The sequence below is a fragment of the Bombina bombina genome, chromosome 2 (genome assembly GCF_027579735.1).
Source record: "Bombina bombina isolate aBomBom1 chromosome 2, aBomBom1.pri, whole genome shotgun sequence".
NCBI classification, from domain to species: Eukaryota; Metazoa; Chordata; class Amphibia; order Anura; family Bombinatoridae; genus Bombina; species Bombina bombina.
Genome location: NC_069500.1, coordinates 475,323,652 through 475,344,194, shown reverse-complemented (window position 1 = coordinate 475,344,194; position 20,543 = coordinate 475,323,652). Strand labels below are relative to the sequence as shown.

Below are 20,543 nucleotides of genomic sequence, written 5' to 3'. Positions count from 1 at the left end.
ACGAAGAAAAATTGATAATAGAAGTAAATTAGAAAGTTGCTTAAAATTGCATGCTCTATCTGAATCACGAAGAAATAATTTGGGTTCAGTGTCCCTTTAATATATTTGACCTGCTACTGTCAGTGCTTGATCTCACAAGAGCGCGCTTCCATAGGCTCCTATGGGAGCCTGGTTCTGATGCAGTCACAGATGGCATCAGAACCTCATGCAGCGAAGGGGGTAAGTAGCTTAGCGATGTGCAGCATTTATATACGTATATGCTGATATACAGTATATTTATGTGTATATATACATATTAACACATAGATATATATGCATATTATCATATACTTATATATTTACATTGCGGTCTAGGTAAAGGCATGTTATGTTAGTGCCATTGTTTTTTCTAACACCCCACTCCCACCAACTTTAGACCCCAAAAACTGCTGTTGCAGTTGTTTTTAATTTTAAAAAAATGCTAACATTTTCTTTTACTTAAAAATGTCTCTCTACCCTCTCTTCTCTCTATTTGGAGGGCATTTGTGGCACTTTTAGAAAATTAACCAGAGATCTAATCTCTGGCTAATTTTCGGAGAGCTAATTGTTACTGCGAGCTCACTGTAGCAATAACTAGCCACTTATAATGGCTGGTTAATTATTGTGTTCCTGCAAACTGGCAAATACCCTTTCAGTGGCAGCATTGGTTCCAGTTATCATTGGTTGTCATCTGTCTCTGTTTGCCAGCCCATGCTGTAGCTGTAAATGCGCCAGTCCCAGACACAATATCCCCAGACTCTGCATGCAAGCCCATGCTGTAGCCATAAGTGCTCAAGCCTCAAACTCATATCACCTACCTCTGTTTGCCAGCCCATGCTGTAGCTGTAAATGCGCCAGTCCCAGACACAATATCCCCAGACTCTGCATGCAAGCCCATGCTGTAGCCATAAGTGCTCAAGCCTCAAACTCATATCACCTACCTCTGTTTGCCAGCCCATGCTGTAGCTGTAAATGCGCCAGTCCCAGACACAATATCCCCAGACTCTGCATGCCAGCCCATGCTGTAGCCATAAGTGCTCAAGCCTCAAACTCATATCACCTACCTCTGTTTGCCAGCCCATGCTGTAGCTGTAAATGCGCCAGTCCCAGACACAATATCCCCAGACTCTGCATGCCAGCCCATGCTGTAGCCATAAGTGCTCAAGCCTCAAACTCATATCACCTACCTCTGTTTGCCAGCCCATGCTGTAGCTGTAAATGCGCCAGTCCCAGACACAATATCCCCAGACTCTGCATGCCAGCCCATGCTGTAGCCATAAGTGCTCAAGCCTCAAACTCATATCACCTACCTCTGTTTGCCAGCCCATGCTGTAGCTGTAAATGCGCCAGTCCCAGACACAATATCCCCAGACTCTGCATGCCAGCCCATGCTGTAGCCATAAGTGCTCAAGCCTCAAACTCATATCACCTACCTCTGTTTGCCAGCTAATACTGTAAGTGTACCTACAGCTTTGATTTAAATTAAAGGATACTGAGATTTACACATACTTAGTTTGTCTGTCTTACTCAGGTTTATGGTTTTACACATAAAATTCATGCTCTGCATGACTTGAGAATTATATATGACATGTAGGAAACAGAATGACATGTATGGTGCAGTCAGAACATATTGAGACGCTACATACACAACTTTACAAGTCAGATAACAAATTTACATATACATATTGTAGTGGAGCTTCAGTACTTTGTTCCCGAAGACACGGAGGAACGAGGCAGTATCTCCACTAGGGGGGATCTCCCTTCTTCCATTCAAACTTCGAGACAGCACCTAAATATTAGTAGGTCTACCACCAGAGCAATCATTGCTGAGACTGGGGTAGATTTATTATGCAGCAAATGCGTGAGTGCTGTCTGCATTTAGCGAGGTCGAGCATAGGATCATGTCCGTGTTAGATTGTGGTCTAATCTGGCCATTAGTATAGTGCTGGCCGAGGAAAGATCAGTCATATACAGAATGGCTCCTTGGTAAATGCATGTATTTGTGTAGAAGAATCATAAATATACTTTACAGAAGGGGAGTCTCTGTGATAAGTCCCCAACAATGTTAAATTAAACTTGCTGGCCACATGTGCTTGTTTGCATGATTTCCTTTGATGTCTGATCCACCTTTACAGCGGGCAATGAGATTGCCTGTATTGTTATCCCTTTGACAGTATTCACTGTGTCTAGGCTGTGCACGCTTTTCCTATAGTTAGAGAGGTCTGATTTGTCACGTCCTTTAGGTTGCTGCTGTATCAGAAAGTCCTCCGCATCAGGTGAATGAGCATATTTTGAGCAGAAAATATTCTAGCTTGGCTAAGTGATCAAAGTAAATATCTGTATTTAAGGGCTATGGTTTTGTATACGAAACGGTGTTGAAGGCAGTTGTAGTTTAACAGTCAAAGTGGACTAAGCAGCTAGGTTGTTGTTAGGCCTCCCCCTTAGGCCTATGCGATCTGGTCCTCAGAGCTTGATTTATACTTACAGCGAGCAAAAAATAGAGATATTGTACTAGATGATTTGGAAATGGCCATTGGTGGATTACTGTTTATTCCTCAGTAGCTCCTGAAGATACGACCATCTTGAGTTGCTGCATGGACACCCCCTCTATATTAATATACTTTTTATCTTTATGATTACCTATAATCTATGCCTCCTGCATACTGCCTCTTATCTCAGTGCTTTTCACAATCTTGCATTTTAGCCAATCAGTACTGGTTCTTGCATAACCATTATCCACAGGAGTGAGCACAATGTTTGTATGGCACACATGTACTAGCACTGTCTGACTGTTAAAAAGCTTATAAAAAGCACTGAGATAAGAGTCGGCCTGCAGAGGTTTATAAACAGGTTATAAAGTATAGTGATATTACAATGTTGATTGTACAAAGCTGGGGGAATGGATAGTAAAGGTGTATATCTTTTTAAACAATAAAAAGAAATCCCTTTAAGTTGCCCCTTATCTTTTTCTCCTGCTAAAGGAACAAATATAAAACAGGCTGTCCAAACAATTTTGTGCAGAACATGGGATAATCTAAAAGGGATTCCACACAGCATTGTTTGTACAGAGATACAAATAAAACTAGTTCAAACATGGCGGTGCCTATTACTTTATAGAAACTAAAGTACTTTATAGAAACTAAAATTTACACTTACATTTTCAATATTTAAACAACTATTATAATTGTAAAAATATATCTAGACTAAGTTTATGTAAGAAATTTTATATTAGTTATATATTTTTTTTCAACTATATTTAGCTTTTGAAATTATAAATATTGTAATTGTAATATTTAGCTTGTGAAGTTATATATTTTGAAGTTATATAGTTTTGAGTGAGATTTTTTTCTAGCTACAAATTGCCAAATTTTGTTCAGTGCAGTAGCTTTCAATAGTTTTATCAGCAACTATGCTTTGAAATGGTTAAATCATTTTTGTTTCTCTAAAGGAGTTCTGCATATACAGGATTTTCCTCAGAGCAAAAAGAGATTACATATTTATGGCATGTGATCAAATAATTTAGAGTTAGTTAGGGAGGAGCTACACAAATTTCCACAAGCAAGCTGGCTAATGAAATATGTGCTAACAAAAACTGGATATCACTCTGTCTGCAACGATTCTCAGAGTATTTTTAATGTTGTTTTCAAAGTCTGGTCGGAATTGGACTTGCATTAAGGTATTTTTTTTTTTAACCATGTGCTTATTGTATATGTATCAGTGTCTGCTCAAAATATGATGAATACATGGAGTGTCGTAACAGTTTGCTGTATGTATGCACAGACCAGTCAAAACAATTTTATGTCTTCCTTATTATGCTGAAATAGATTAATATAAACTTCTGTTGTATTTTGTATTATAAACAAGGCCGGTGTTCTATAACTTTTTTCGACCCATAAGAATGCTGGACCGCATCACTTCCGGTGACGCGGAATCAGCTGTTGAGGTGTATGTTACTATAAATCCCCTCAGTGCGCATGTACTTCATCGAGTCACCGCATCAAACATATATATATATATACGTTTTATAGCTGAGCTGTAGGTCTAAAATAAGTTACTTTACATATGGCTAGAATAATGGAAACGTCAGACATGTATTTGATGTTTTGAGGTTCTTTGTATTGGGCACAAAGCAGAAGATTACATTTTGTAACTTATTGTGCAGCTGGCTTGGGCTCTACTTATAGCTCTCTGAAGCAAAACCAACTGGGTAATGACAAGAATATCATACAGAACATGTTTTAATAACTTTTAATCAATCAGATAGAAAACAATATAACAAACATGGAGCACTGTGTGTTTGCAAAATTAAACATTATGACTGTTGTATCTTCTTAACCCGGCATCAAGTGGAAGGATAAGGAAATATCCCAGAATAAAGTGAGTTTAAGAAATGAGGTAAGCAGTACTCACGGTAGACAGGGTAGTCCTTCACGGCAATAAGATTAAGGCAGAGAATGGTCAGAGACAGGCAGAGTTCAGACACAGAAAGGCAATCCAGCAGTATAGCAGTTCAGGGGTAAACCAATAGAATGGTGAGGAACAGGCAGAGGTCAGCAACAAAAGGTAATCCAGCAGTTTAGCAGTTATGGGGTAAGCCAATAGAATGGTCAGACAGGCAGAGTTCAGTAATGATAAGGCAATCCAGCAATTCAAGGGTTAAACAGGCAGAGTGGTCAGACAGGCAGAATTCTTCAATGATAAGGCAATCCAGCAATTCAAGAGTTAAACAGGCAGAGTAGTCAGACAGGCAGAGTTTAGCAATGATAAGGCAATCCAGCAATTCAAGGGTTAAACAGGCAGAGTAGTCAGACAGGCAGAGTTTAGCAATGATAAGGAAATCCAGCAATTCAAGAGTTAAACAGGCAGAGTAGTCAGACAGGCAGAGTTTAGCAATGATAAGGCAATCCAGCAATTCAAGTAATGAAGCACCTAGGAGCACGCACAGTAACACCTATACTTGGGTAATGAATGCAGGAAACCGAGGTACTTACATAGGGATGGATTTGCACCAGGGAGGGCACTCAGCTGCAATCAGGACGGGCATCAGAGTAACTTGACGTGCGGCAATGACGTAATCGCCGCTCACCAGAAGCAACCGCTGCATCCAAGGCAATGGCCGCCGCATCCATGGCAACGGCCATGACAAAAGAGGGAAGTGACGGCTGGAACCGGAGCAGTGCGACACATATACAATTTTACAATAGCATGATGTCTGCATGATTAGCCATATGCCCCTTTATTTGTGTGCATATATGTGTCTTTTTTTCTATATTCTCTGCTCATTTGTTCTTTCTTCCCTGTTCCTGTTTCTCTCTCCATTTCTGTTATTGTCCATATCTCTGTGCCAGTCCTTGTGTCCTTCAGACCCCACCCATATCTTTGTTGCCCCCATTTCCCTTTACTATGTATATCCATTTCTATCTTGTAATAATATCATACGGTCTAACGTATCAACCTCTTTCCTAGCCTTATTGATAGTATGCGGATGGGTACCCTCTTTGTTGTAAATGGTGTGTAAGTGAGCGAGCATGTTTTTGATAAATTTTATATTCTGAGCAATTGGGCTTCATGCGAACAAACTGACCCTTAGCTACCGCATACGGAACATGCTTTGGGTGACAACTAGCTGCATGTAATATTGTATTTCCAGAAATTGCTTTCCTGAAAACATCAGTGGCAATTCTTACCAGTCAAATTCACATCAAGAAAGCTAATACACTTTCTGTTAAATTCAGAAGTGAAAGCAAGATTGTATTCATTGTTATTAATTAATTAGACAAAATGTTGAGCTTCTATCCACTTCATAAACTATTATGTGATCATCTATAAATCTCTTGCAGATTTTAATATTGTTTACATAGGGGTTGTGATGTGAGACAATTCCCACCAACCAAGATACAGATTTGCATATTGGCCCCCATGGCTTTTCCACAATTCTGCAGATAGCACTGCCCCTCAAATTCAAAATAGATATGGGATAGGAGAAAATAGGTGACTTCAGCTATAAAGAATTGAAATTCATGTGTGTAGTTCAAAAATTCTGAAAGAAAGAGATTTATGTCTTGAATACCTTTATTATGTGGTATTGTGGAATATAATGATGTAACATCTATAGTTAGCCAGCTGTACCCTTCTTTCCAAGTGAACTGATCCAAAACACCAAGTAAATGCTTGGTATCACAAAGGTAACTAGGAAGGTTAGAGACATACGGTTGTAGTAAAGCATCCAGCCATTGGGTCAAGTGCTTTAAAAGGGAACCTATACCACTTACAGACACATTTTTCACTTTATTATCCTTTCCTGGTGTCTTGTAAGCTTATTTGGAGTATTGGTGCTTTTTCCTGGTGCTTTACTCTCTAGCACCATCGTACATGAGATGACTTGGGGGCATATTTGTCAAGCCCCCTTGTTTCTAAAGACCACTGCTCCATAACTAGTCCTGCTCTGAGGCCAATCGAATACGATCGGGTTGATTGACACCCCCTGCTAGCGCAAATCTGCATGGGGCGGCATTGCACCAGCAGTTCACAAGAACTGCTGGTGCAATGATAAATGATGACAGTGTATGCTGTCGGCATTTATCGATGTGCGGTGGACATGATACACTACTTCGTATCTTGTCCGCTCGCACATTGATAAATATGCCCCTTGGAGCGGATACCTGTGTGTCATTAGGATGTGAGTGTTTACCTATAGCGGTGGTCTTTATGCTTGCTAGAGAAGCTGTACTCTTGGAGGATCCCCGATTGGTACAAGTAGGTCACGTAATGTAAATTATATAATGTGAATAACAATTAATACAAGTGTCAAATATTTTTCACTGATATTTGATATTCACTATTCTTTACAGTGTTTAGGTAATGTGACCAGCACTCAATTAGGTCAGCGAATTCTGGTCTAAAATGCGAATGCAATCAGAATATAGAGAACTGCGCATGCCATCAGCAGCGCTCTTACAAAACAATTATGGAAAATGGCTCATTATTTCAGCTATTGGATGCCTACAAAATATGCAGCATCTGGATATTGAGGGGGAAGCCTTGAGATCAGTCTTCTGTAGGATTAACAGATTTAGAATAATTATTAACATGATATTAATATGCACCTGGTACATTTGAAAAATACAATTAATATATGTAAATAAAACTATGTATAAAAATGTTAAATTTACTGGTCCTTTAATATACCCAACATGAAATCTTCTTTTTCTAAACAGAAAAAAAATATGCCATGTTTATTTAAATAACAAACGGGTAGATTACGAGTTTTGCGTTCGTGATTAAAACAGCACCGCAGCCATTACAAGTCTTGTCGGTATAGCTGTACCGCAAGCCTTTTAGCCTGTAACACAACGTCAGTCCCGCACTCAAAAAAATAATGTTTTTTCATGGGACTTCCATAGCACTGCCATTACGAGTTTTGCGGTGAGGCTAAAAAGCTTGCGTTACACCCTATAACAACAAGTTCTGTACCGCCATCTGAGAGCAGTAGTTATGAGTTTTACGCAACAACACTGTTACAAAAAAATCATAACTAAAGTGATACAAAGTACAGTAACACCCATAAACTACCTATTAGCCCCTAAACTGAGGCCCTCCTGCATCGCAAATACTAGATTAAACCTATTAACCCCTAATATGCCGCTCCCAACATCGCCACCACTAATAAAATGTATTAACCCCTATTCCCCTGCACCCCAACATCGCCCACACTATAATAAAGATATTAACCCCTATTCCGCCGCTCCCCAACATTGCCGCCACTAAATAAAGTTATTAACCCCTAAACCTCTGGCCTCCCACATCACTACCACTAAATAAACCTATTAACCCCTAAACCGCCAGCCCTCCACATCGCAACAACCTAAATTAAACTATTAACCTCTAAACCTAAACCTAACACCCCCTAACTTTAACATTATTAAAATAGAGCTAAATGAAAGTTACAATTATTAACTAAATAATACCTATTTAAAACTAAATACAAACTTACCTGTGAAATAAAACCTAAGATAGCTACAATATAACTAATAACTAGTAATATTGTAGCTAGCTTAGGTTTTATTTTTATTTCACAGGTAAGTTTGTATTTATTTTAACTAGGTAGACTAGTTAGTAAATAGTTATTAACTACCTAGTTAAAATAAATACAAACTTACCTGTGAAATGAAACCTAAGCTGCCTTACACTAAAACCTAACATTACAAAAATAAAAAAACCTACCATTACCAAAAATAACAAACGAAATTATCCAAAATAATAAAGATTATTTCTATTCTAATACCCTGTTTAAAAAAAAAAAAAACACCCTAAAATAAAAAAAACGAATTTATAATAAACTACCAAGGGCCCTTAAACGGGCCTTTTGTAGGGCATTGCCCTAAATAAATCAGCTCTTTTCCTACAAAAGAACCCCCCCCCAACAGTATACAAACCCCCACCCCCCCAAACCCACAAAATAAAGAAAACCTAATCTACCCATTGCCCTGAAAAGGGCATTTGTATGGGCATTGCCTTTAAAAGGGCATTTAGCTCTTTTAAGAGAAGCCCAAACCCTAATCTAAAAAAAACACCCCCAAACGAAAAAAACATTACACAAAATAACAAACGAATTATCCAAAATAATAAAAATAATTCCTATTCTAATACCCATTTAAAAAAAAAAACACCCCAAAATAAAAGAAACCTAATCTATAATAAACTACCAAAAGCCCTTAAAAGGGCCTTTTGTAGGGCATTGTCCTAAAGAAATCAGTTCTTTTTCTAAACAAAAATACAAAGACCCACTAACATTACAAGCCCCCACCCCTCCAAACCCATAAAATAAAAAAAAAACTATATAAAAAACCTAATCTACCCATTGCCCTGAAAAGGGCATTTGTATGGGCATTGCCCTTAAAAGGGCATTCAGTTCTTTTTCCTGCCCTTAAAAGAGCATTCAGCTCTTATAAGAAATGCCCAACCCCTAATCTAAAAAAAAAAACCCACCCAAAAAACCTTAAAAAAACCTAACACTAACCCGCGATGGCTGAAGATGGAGCCGTCTGGATGAAGATAGAGCCGCCGAGATGCAGATCATTCAAGCGGGACTTCAGCAACTGTGAGTACCTAAAGAGGGGTTAGTGTTAGTTTTTTTTTAAGGTTTTTTGGGTCTTTTTTTTTTTTTTTAGATTAGGGGTTTGGCATTTCTTAAAATAGCTGAATGCCCTTTTTAGGGCAATGCCCATACAAATGCCCTTTTCAGGGCAATAGGTAGATTAGGTTTTTTATGGGTTGTGGGGGGGTAAGGGTTTGTATTTTTGTTTGGAAAAAGAGCTGATTTCTTTAGGGCAATGCCCTACAAAAGGCCCTTTTAAGGGCTATTGGTAGTTTATTATAGATTAGGGTTTTTTATTTTGGGGTAGTTTTTTTTTTAAACAGGGTATTAGAAGGTAGGAATAATTTTAATTATTTTGGATAATTTCGTTTGTTATTTTTTGTAATGGTAGGTTTTCTATTTTTTGTAATTTTAGTGTTTTTTATTATTTGTAATGGTAGGTTTTTTTTATTTTTGCAATGTTAGGTTTTAGTGTAAGGCAGCTTAGATTTTATTTCACAGGTAAGTTTGTATTTATTTTAACTAGGGAGTTAGTAAATAGTTAATAACTATTTACTAACTAGTCTACCTAGTTAAAATAAATACAAACTTACCTGTGAAATAAAAATAAAACCTAAGCTAGCTACAATATACAGTGGGGCAAAAAAGTATTTAGTCAGCCACCAATTGTGCAAGTTTTCCCACTTAAAGGGACAGTCTAGTCAAAATTAAACTTTCATTATTCAGATAGGACATGTAATTTTAATCAACTTTCCAATTTACTTTTATTATCAAATTTGCTTTTTTCTCTTGGTATTCTTAGTTTAAACTAAACCTAGGCAGACTCATATGCTAATTTCTAAACCCTTGAGGGCTGCCTCTTATCACAGGCTTTTTAAATCTCTTTTCAACACAAAGAGACAAAGTACACGTGGGCCATATAGATAACACTGTGTACAGGCACAGGGAGTTATTTAAGATTTAGCACATTACAATGCTAAATGCAAGACAATACATAATAAACAGTCACAGTCATGTGATCAGGGGGCTGGAAGAAGGTTCCTAGATACAAGGTAAGCACAGAGGTAAAAAGTATATTAATATAACTGTGTTGGTTGTGCAAAACAGGGGAATTGGGTAATAAAGGGATTATCTATCTTTTAAAACAATAACAATTCTATGGTAGACTATCCCTTTAAGAAGATGAGAGAGGCCTGTAATTTTCATCATAGGTATACCTCAACTATGAGAGACAAAATGTGGAAACAAATCTAGACAATCACATTGTCTGATTTGGAAAGAATGTATTTGCAAATTATGGTGGAAAATAAGTATTTGGTCAATATCAAAAGTTCATCTCAATACTTTGTTATATATCCTTTGTTGGCAATGACAGAGGTCAAACGTTTTCTGTAAGTCTTCACAAGGTTGTCACACACTGTTGCTGGTATGTTGGCCCATTCCTGCATGCAGATCTCCTCTAGAGCAGTGATGTTTTGGGGCTGTCGCTGGGCAACACAGACTTTCAACTCCCTCCAAAGGTTTTCTATGGGGCTGAGATCTGGAGACTGGCTAGGCCACTCCAGGACTTTGAAATGCTTCTTACGAAGCCACTCCTTTGTTGCCCGGGCGGTGTGTTTGGGATCATTGTCATACTGAAAGACCCAGCCACGTTTCATCTTCAATACCCTTGCTGATGGAAGGAGGTTTGCACTCAAAATCTCACAATACATGGCCCCATTCATTCTTTCATGTACACGGATCAGTCGTCCTGTTCCCTTTGCAGAGAAACAGCCCCAAAGCATGATGTTGCCACCCCCATGCTTCACAGTAGGTATGGTGTTCTTTGGTTGCAACTCAGCATTCTGTCTCCTCCAAACACGACGAGTTGTGTTTCTACCAAACAGTTCTACCTTGGTTTCATCTGACCATATGACATTCTTCCAATCCGCTTCTGGATCATCCAAATGCTCTCTAGCATACTTCAGATGGGCAGGACATGTACTGGCTTAAGCAGGGGGACACATCTGGCACTGCAGGATCCGAGTCCCTGGCGGCGTAGTGTGTTACTGATGGTAACCTTTGTTACGTTGGTCCCAGCTCTCTGCAGGTCATTCACTAGGTCCCCCCGTGTGGTTCTGGGATGTTTGCTCACTGTTCTTGTGATCATTTTGACCCCACGGGGTGAGATCTTGCGTGGAGCCCCAGATCGAGGGAGATTATCAGTGGTCTTGTATGTCTTCCATTTTCTAATTATTGCTCCCACAGTTGATTTCTTCACACCAAGCTGCTTGCCTATTGCAGATTCAGTCTTCCCAGCCTGGTGCAGGTCTACAATTTTGTTTCTGGTGTCCTTCGACAGCTTTTTGGTCTTCACCATAGTGGAGTTTGGAGTGTGACTGTTTGAGGTTGTGGACAGGTGTCTTTTATACTGATAACAAGTTCAAACAGGTGCCATTAATACAGGTAATGAGTGGAGGACAGATGACCCTCTTAAAGAAGAAGATACAGGTCTGTGAGAGCCAGAAATCTTGCTTGTTTGTAGGTGACCAAATACTTATTTTCCACCATAATTTGCAAATACATTCTTTCCAAATCAGACAATGTGATTGTCTGGATTTGTTTCCACATTTTATCTCTCATAGTTGAGGTATACCTATGATGAAAATTACAGGCCTCTCTCATCTTCTTAAGTGGCAGAACTTGCACAATTGGTGGCTGACTAAATACTTTTTTTGCCCCAATGTAACTATTAGTTATATTGTAGCTAGCTTAGGTTTTATTTCACAGGTAAGTTTGTATTTAGTTTTAAATAGGTATAAATTGGTTAATAATTGTAACTTTAATTTAGCTCTATTTTAATTATGTTAAAGTTAGGGGGTGTTAGGTTTAGGGTTAGGGTTATGTTTAGGGTTAGGTTTAGGGGTTAATAGTTTAATTTAGGTTGTTGCGATGTGGGGGGCTGGTGGTTTAGGGATTAACAGGTTTATTTAGTGGTAGTGATGTGGGAGGCCAGAGGTTTAAGGGTTAATAGCTTTATTTAGTGGCAGCGATGTCGGGGAGCTGCGGAATAGGGGTTAATATATTTATTATAGTGTGGCCGATTTTGGGGTGCGGGGGAATAGGGTTTAATAACTTTAGTATAGTGTTGGCGTTATCGGGAGCGGCAGATTAGGGGTTAATAGATTTATTTTGGTGGCTGCGATATCGGGAGCGGCAGATTAGGGGTTAATAGATTTATTTTGGTGGCCGCGATATCTGGAGCGGCAGATTAGGGGTTAAAAAGTTTATGTTGGTGTCGGGGGCAGCAGATTAGGGGTGTTTAGACGTGGGGTTTATGTTAGGGTGTTAGGTTTAAACATAACTTTTTTTTTCCCCATAGACATCAATGGGGTTGTGTTACGGAGCTTTTCATTCCGCGATCGCAGGTGTTGTTTTTCTAACACGCTCTCCCCATTGATGTCTATAGGGAAAGCGTGCACAAGCATGTCAAAGCAGCGCTTGTATTTTGTGCGGTATGGAGCTAAACGTAACCATATCGCATGCACAAGCCAGCTTTTCTAAAACTCGTAATGGCAGCGCTATGGAGGGTGAAATAACGCAACTTTTGTTGCGTTTGCTAAATACCCTCTATACCGCAAAACTTGTAATCTGCCTGAAACTTATTTCAAATACATAATATACTATTTAAGAATATAATGCACGCACATATATATATATATATATATATATACACAAAACATGGAAGGGAACTGCACTCCAAGACCGGATCAGGTACACATCCTGTGACTCAGTAACATCCAGCCCTGGGTGCTAAATAGCACTCCAAAAAAGCTGTGATGTCACCAGAGCCACAGGCAGTTAACCCCAGTCCGGAATGGGTGCAAGAAACAAGGGAGATTACAAATAAAAAGTAATACAACACATAGAAACACCCAGCACTCACCAGCTAGCTCACAGCTAAGATAAAATCACAACTGGAAAGGTTAGTCACCGCATCTGGCCAAATGGGAAAGCTCAGGCACCACGTCAAGGTCCTTTCCATTGCCTGAGTCCCTAACACAGGCACACCATCATGCGCATGATGGTGTGCCTGTGTTAGGGACTCAGGCAATGGAAAGGACCTTGACGTGGTGCCTGAGCTTTCCCATTTGGCCAGATGCGGTGACTAACCTTTCCAGTTGTGATTTTATCTTAGCTGTGAGCTAGCTGGTGAGTGCTGGGTGTTTCTATGTGTTATATATATATATATATATATATATATGTGTGTGTGTGTAGAATACCATATACACATGTACAATAAACCCACAAACAATGGTGATCAAATAGATAGAGAATACATAGGTGTTCCTTTGGCGTAACCTGTATAACAATACTATATTATTTATTATTATTATACTTTATTTTTAAATTGCCAACATATTCCGCTGTGCTGCCCATGAGTAAATAGGTAAAACAATGACACAATACTTGTAAGAGACATGACAAAATTTGATAAACAGATATAGGGGAATTGAGGGCTCTATTCCTGTGGGAATTTACAATCTAGAAGTGTAGGAGGGTTAGAAACAGTAGGTAAGGACTGCAAGGTTGAGAATGATGTTAATACAGAGTTAGATTAGGGCAATTATTAGGTAAGTGGAATTAATTTGTTACTGAGTTGGGTGGTAGTCTTCCCTGAACAAAAATGTCTTTAGGGAGTGTTTAAAAGAAGGCAGATTAGGGGAAAGTCTGACAGCACAAGGAAGAATGTTCCAGAGGGTAGGTGCTGCATGAGGGAATCTAGCATGAGAAGAGGTGATAATTGAAGATGCAAGGAGCATTGTTGAATCTTAGTGGGCGGGCTGGAGTATATTTGTTGATGAGTGAGGACAGGTAGGCTGGGGTAGTGTTGATGAGGGTTTTGTAGGTCAGGGTGAAAATGTTGAATTTAATTCTGCTGTGAATGGGGAACTAGTGAAGGAACTCACAGAAAGGCACAGATACAGAGCGAAGGGAAAAGTGGATTAGCCTGGCAGAGGCATTAAGGATGGATTTAAAGGGAGGAGAGGCAGAAGAGAGGAAGGCCAGTGAATAGGTTATTGCAGTAGTCAAGTCAGGAAATTACAAAAGACTGGATTATCTGCTTTGTGGTGTCAGCACTCAGAAACTGTCAGGTTCCTCTGTCCGCGGTGAATACATGGCCCCCAGCTTACCTGCTCTCCTAGCTGCCGTTGCAGTGAATGCAGAGCCCCCAGCAATCTGTCTCAGCGTCCCACGTGGAGAGACGCTGAGCCCAGTCTTCCAGCAGCTGCAACTCTCTAGGCGCCCGTGGCTGCACGCTGCCTAGATTTAAAGGGCCAGGCACTAATTTCAGGAACTCCCATCTGGAGGGCGCAGGTGTGGGAGTTCCTATGAAGGCTACTTAGTATCTCACTCTGTACTGAGTTATTGCCTTGGAAGGTCCTTTTTCATTGTTCCTGCTCCTCTGCTGATACTTGTGTATGCCTGTCCTTCTGCTGAGACCAAAGACCTCTGCTATGATACTTGGGTATGCTTATCCCACTGCTGATACCAAAGACCTCTGCTGAGATACTTGGGTATGCTTATCCCACTGCTGATACCAAAGACCTCTGCTGAGATACTTGGGTATGCTTATCCTGCTGCTGATACCAAAGACCTCTGCTGAGATACTTGGGTATGCCTATCCTGCTGCTTGATGCCAGAGACCTCTGCTTTGATACTTGGGTATGCGTATACTACTGCTGAGACCAAAGACCTCTGCCGTGATACTTGTATATGCTTTTTCATTGTTCCTGCTCCTCTGCTGATACTTGTGTATGCCTGTCCTGCTGAGACCAAAGACCTCTGCTATGATACTTGGGTATGCTTATCCCACTGCTGATACCAAAGACCTCTGCGTGATACTTGTATATGCTTATCCTCCCACTGAGACCAAAGACCTCTGCTGTGATACTTGGGTATGCTTATTCTTCTGCTGAGACCAAAGACCTCTGCTGTGATACTTATGTTTGCTTATACTACTGTTGAGACTAAAGACCTCTGCTGTGATACGTGGGTATGCTTTTACTACTGCTGAGACGAAAGACCTCTGCTGTGATACTTGTGTCTGCTTATATTTCTGCTGAGACCAAATACCTCTGCTGTGATACTTATGTATGCTTATACTACTGCCGAGACCAAAGACCTCTGCTGTGATATGTATGTATGCTTATACTACTGCTGAGACCAAAGACCTCTGCCGTGATACTTGTGTATGCTTATACTACTGCTGTGACCAAAGACCTCTGTTGTGATACTTGTGTATGCTTATACTACTGCTGAGACCAAAAACGTCTGCTGTGCTTGCTGAGAGACTTGTGCTTACTTATACATGCCCTCTTGTTCCTGGACATTCCTCACCAACAGTACCTGCTGGGTTCTGTGCTTGTTGAGAGACTTGTGCTTAATGATATATGTTCTCTTGTTCCTGGACATTTCACAACTTACCTCACCAACAGTACCGTTCCCGCAGGGTTCTGTGCTTGCTGAGAGACTTGTGCTTACTTATATATATACCCTCTTGTTCATGGACATTCCTCACCAACAGTACCCGCTAGGTTCTGTGCTTGCTGAGAGACTTGTGCTCGAAGTTTCCGTTGTAAAAACTTATCTGGTGCAATATTGTTTTACCTGTTTCTGCATTACATTTTTTTAGTAAACTTTATTCAAGAAAGACTTTCTTTGTTTTGGTTTTCCATTCCTGTATACTGAGCTCCAAATACCTCCCTCATCCTCACAGAAACTGACACATTTTGGAAATATTGCGTAGGTGGTTGTGGCAGGATAAAGAAAGTGATTAGATGTTGGGGATGAAGGACACATTGAAATCAAGTGCAACTCTGATGCAGCAGGCTTGAGATGAAGGGGAGGCAGATATGTCATTGACGGGAATAGAAATGTCAGAAATCGAAGTAGAGCTAGAGGGGGAATTAGAAGGAACTCAGTCTTTAATATGTTGATCTGTAAACTGCAGGTTAATGGCTCACCGGTTATGTTCTGCTCAGGATCCGCAATACATCTTATCCAGGCTGCAACTTGTTGCGTTGATACCAGCAGGTATATTTATGAAAGTATAAGTTCCCAGAGAGGTAACATGTCCACCCTCAATCTCCACCAGCGATGCAGCATCTTGCAAATTTTAAGATTGCAAAAGAGCTCTCTTATGCAATTCTGCCCTCTGCTCTCATACAATCACTTGTACATGTGCAGGTATTGTCAAGCACTCCAGTCTGATTGGTCCAGGAGTGATTTTAATCCACCACCTCAGATTTGGTGAAGAGTTTAGGAGTATATCAGATGCACTCTGAAAGTAGCCACAGCTCTATGATTAATGCTAGGCATCTTCTTAAAAAACTATATGGCCAGTGGGTGATCATGGGAAATCAGTAGGTGGGTTCATTCGCAGACCTCAGATCAGACTCACCATCCTGCGAGTGTCTCAGACCTCAGGTATTTTACAGAGCAAACTTTTTTAACCCCTTAATGACCACAATGTTCCCTGTATGTCACAGGTCGTTAAGGGGTTTTTCTGGACATAATAGCACAAGTCTAGCAAGAACACACTATTAATGCCCTCCTTCCAGCAGGCTTTGTGGAATAGAGCAGTCTCAATGCTGGTGGAAAGACCGCGCTATAAAACAATCAAGTCCCAAAAAAAGGCCAGCGACATACAGGGTACGTCGCTGGTCCTTAAGGGGTTAAGCAAAACAATAAAGCACAAAGCTGTTTGAAAAATGTTTTTTGAAAATATATGGTAGACAACCTGGATGTACCATTTCTTTAAATATATTTTCTAGTGTAAGTCTCTTGCTGAGAGACTTGTGCTTACTTATATATATACCCTATTGTTCATGGACATTCCTCACCAACAGTACCCGCTAGGTTCTGTGCTTGCTGAGAGACTTGTGCTCAAAGTTTCTGTTGTAAAAACTTATCTGGTTCAATATTTTTACCTTTTTCTGCATTACATTTGTTTAGTAAACTTTATTCAAGAAAGACTTTCTTTGTTTTGGTTTTCCATTCCTGTATACTGAGCTCCAAATACCTCCCTCATCCTCACAGAAACTGATTTTGGAAATATTGCGTAGGTGGTTGTGGCAGGATAAAGAAAGTGATTAGATGTTGGGGATGAAGGACTAGTGATGTCACGAATAGTTCGCCGGCGAATAGTTCCCGGCGAACATAGCATGCTCGCGTTTGCCGCGGACGGCGAACATATGCGATGTTCGGTCCACCCCCTATTCCTCATTATTGAGTAAACTTTGACCCTGTACCTCACAGTCAGAAGACACATTACAGCCAATCAGCAGCAGACCCTCCCTCCCAGACCCTCCCACCTCCTGGACAGCATCCATTTTAGATTCATTCGGAAGCTGCATTCTTAGTGAGAGGAGGGACAGTGTAGCTGCTGCTGATTTAATAGGGAAATCGATAGCTAGGCTAGTGTATTCAGTGTCCACTACAGTCCTGAAGGACTCATCTGATCTCTGCTGTAAGGACAGCACCCCAAAAAGCCCTTTTTAGGGCTAGAACATCAGTCTGCTTTTTTTTTTCCCCCGTGTAATCTAATTGCAGTTGCCTGCCTGCCAGCGTGTGTGTCAGGCTCACAGCGTATACTGTGCCCACTTGCCCAGTGCCACCACTCATATCTGGTGTAACAGTAGTGTACATTTAAAAAACAACAACACTTTTTTGACTTTGAAATAATAGCAGACAGCTGCCAGTACCCAAGATGACCGCCAATAAGGCAGATGGGGAGGGTTAGAGAGCTGTTTTGGGGGGGATCAGGGAGGTTGGGGGCATGCTACACCACAGCATATGTAAATATGCTAAAAATAAATAAATTAAAAACCTTTTATTTTAGTACTGGCAGACTTTCTGCCAGTACTTAAGATGGCGGGGACAATTGTGGGGTGGGGGAGGGAAGGGAGCTGTTTGGGAGGGATCAGGGGGTCTGATAAGTCAGGTGGGAGGCTGATCTCTACACTAAAGCTAAAATTAACCCTGCAAGCTCCCTACAAACTACCTAATTAACCCCTTCACTGCTAGCCATAATACACGTGTGATGCGCAGCAGCATTTAGCGGCCTTCTAATTACCAGAAAGCAACGCCAAAGTCATATATGTCTGCTATTTCTGAACAAAGGGGATCCCAGAGAAGCATTTACAACCATTTATGCCATAATTGCATAAGTTGTTTGTAAATAATTTCTGTGAGAAACCTAAAGTTTGTGAAAAAGTGAACACATTTTTTTTATTTGATCGCATTTGGCGGTGAAATGGTGGCATGAAATATACCAAAATGGGCCTAGATCAATACTTTGGGTTGTCTACTACACTACACTTAAGCTAAAATTAACTCTACAAGCTCCCTACATGCTCCCTAATTAACCCCTTCACTGCTGGGCATAAAACATGTGTGGTGCGCAGTGGCATTTAGCAGCCTTCTAATTACCAAAAAGCAACGCCAAAACCATATAAGTCTGCTATTTCTGAACAAAGGGGATCCCAGAGAAGCATTTACAACCATTTATGCCATAATTGCATAAGTTGTTTGTAAATAATTTCTGTGAGAAACCTAAAGTTTGTGAAAAAGTGAACAAATTTTTTTTATTTGATCGCATTTGGCGGTGAAATGGTGGCATTAAATATACCAAAATGGGCCTAGATTAATACTTTGGGTTGTCTACTACACTACACTTAAGCTAAAATTAACTCTACAAGCTGCCTACATGCTCCCTAATTAACCCCTTCACTGCTGGGCATAAAACACGTGTGGTGCGCAGTGGCATTTAGCAGCCTTATAATTACCAAAAAGCAACGCCAAAGCCATATTAGTCTGCTATTTCTGAACAAAGGGGATCCCAGAGAAGCATTTACAACAATTTATGCCATAATTGCATAAGTTGTTTCTAAATAGTTTCTGTGAGAAACCTAAAGTTTGTGAAAAAGTGAAAAAAAATTTTTTATTTGATCGCATTTGGCGGTGAAATGGTGGCATTAAATATACCAAAATGGGCCTAGATCAATACTTTGGGTTGTCTACTACACTACACTTAAGCTAAAATTAACTCTACAAGCTGCCTACATGCTCCCTAATTAACCCCTTCACTGCTGGGCATAAAACACGTGTGGTGCGCAGTGGCATTTAGCAGCCTTCTAATTACCAAAAAGCAACGCCAAAGTATATATAAGTCTGCTATAATGGCATGTCTGGCACACAGTGTTGGGGCAAGGGTCCATCTGACCACTGATACCTGGTCTGCAAAGCATGGTCAGGGCAGGTATATCACCTACACTGCGCACTGTGAAGCGGGCGTAACCCTTACTACCTGATCGATACAACATCAACTATGTAATTTTCCATGGGAGTTTTGCCATGGATCCCCCTCCGGCATGCCACAGTCCAGGTGTTAGTCCCCTTGAAACAACTTTTCCATCACTATTGTGGCCAGAAAGAGTCCCTGTGGGTTTTAAAATTCGCCTGCCTATTGAAGTCTATGGCGGTTCGCCTGGTTCGCGAACATTTGAGGAAGTTCGCCGTTCGCCAACCCAAATTTTTATGTTCGCGACATCACTATGAAGGACACATTGAAATCAAGTGTAACTCTGATGCAGCGGGCTTGAGATGAAGGGGAGGCAGATATGTCGTTGACGGGTAGGGTTGCCATCTGTCCCTTAAAATACAGAACACTTATAAGTTACACATGCTGCAGGGTGTGCAGGGAGGAATATGAATAGTGCTGTCCAGAAACACAATAGATGTTCCTCCCTGCTCACCCTGCAGCATGTGTAACTCATAAGTGTCCAGGAAAACATGGCTGAGGTGGCAACCCTATTGACGGGTATAGAAATGTCAGAAATCAAAGTAGAGCTAGAGGGGGAATTAGAAGGAACTCAGTCTTTAATATGTTGATCTGTAAACTGCAGGTTAATGGCTCACTGGTTATGTTCTGCTCAGGATCCGCAATACATCTTATCCAGGCTGCAACTTGTTGCGTTGATACCAGCAGGTATATTTATGAAAGTATAAGTTCCCAGAGAGGTAACATGTCTACCCTCAATCTCCACCAGCGATGCAGCATCTTGCAAATTTTAAGATTGCAAAAGAGCTCTCTTATGCAATTCTGCCCTCTGCTCTCATACAATCACTTGTACATGTGCAGGTATTGTCAAGCACTCCAGTCTGATTGGTCCAGGAGTGATTTTAATCCACCACCTCAGATTTGGTGAAGAGTTTAGGAGTATATCAGATGCACTCTGAAAGTAGCCACAGCTCTATGATTAATGCTAGGCGTCTTCTTAAAAAACTATATGGCCAGTGGGTGATCATGGGAAATCAGTAGGTGGGTTCATTCACAGACCTCAGATCAGACTCACCATCCTGCGAGTGTCTCAGACCTCAGGTA

General features: G+C 40.5%; 1 protein-coding gene across 3 annotated transcripts in view; it reads left to right on the top strand.

Moving 5' to 3' along the window:
- Window positions 1-20,543, top strand: part of DAO (D-amino acid oxidase) — a 151,630-nt gene that overhangs the window by 74,826 nt on the left and 56,261 nt on the right. The window contains exon 1 of one of the 3 annotated variants that reach the window (XM_053702140.1): window positions 3,569-3,694. The exons of the other annotated variants lie outside the window; for them this stretch is intronic. The gene's annotated coding sequence lies outside the window, so the exon portion shown is untranslated. Of the gene's footprint in view, window positions 1-3,568; window positions 3,695-20,543 lie in introns of those variants that run through there. 3 annotated transcript variants of the gene reach the window in all.